Source organism: Penaeus monodon, chromosome 30, assembly GCF_015228065.2.
Source record: "Penaeus monodon isolate SGIC_2016 chromosome 30, NSTDA_Pmon_1, whole genome shotgun sequence".
NCBI classification, from domain to species: domain Eukaryota; kingdom Metazoa; phylum Arthropoda; class Malacostraca; order Decapoda; family Penaeidae; genus Penaeus; species Penaeus monodon.
The window spans coordinates 36,868,980-36,869,766 of record NC_051415.1 but is presented as its reverse complement, the minus strand read 5'-3'; positions in this window follow the sequence as shown (position 1 = coordinate 36,869,766).

Here is a 787-nt window from a genome sequence, read left to right as displayed (position 1 = left end):
AATGATAATAAGAGTAAGTGTAACAACATAAAATAATTATTATAAACACCAAGTTGTTTTTGGGGAAAGTACAGTTCAACAGAGTTATCTTCTTGCACTACCTTTTCATTATTTAATAATGTCCGTTTTCAGCTGAATGACTTTAGTTCCTTCCATAAATAGTAATTCTTTAGAGAAAGTTGAATCAGCTACATATTTCTATTTTTCCCAACTTCAAATATTTCATATACTTTTTCTGAGGTTTCTACCGAGCTTAGTGGGGGCCGAGTAAAAGAATCCTATTGTTACCAATTCTGTCATGATAAAAATACCTTCCATCTACTTTTGCACTGACCACAGTAATCATGATAATCTCTCATCTTTTTGATAGTACTTTATTCTCAGACTGATATGATGGTTGTAAATATATGCACCGAGTAAAAAGTTGTACAACATTTATCTGCTCCCCTTTCACTTGTTGTTCTTGTATCAAAATTAGTCTTTCCTCTCATTTCCCCCACAATCACATTCACCACTGTAGAGGAATATTTGTATTATAAAAAAAAATTGCATCTTAAAGGCACTGTAGCATTCCTTTATTATGCAATAGGTCTTTCTGAAAGTATCAGCTTTTGGGCTTGACCTCAAGGGATCACATGGTATGGCAACATGTTTCTCTATGATGTTTACAAAATGCTAAAAAAGAGTGTGACTCATATATCCCAACTGGACGGACTATACTCTTATACAAAGATACTAACATATAAAAGCTGAATCATTAAAGTCTCACCTCAAACTTTCCTTATAT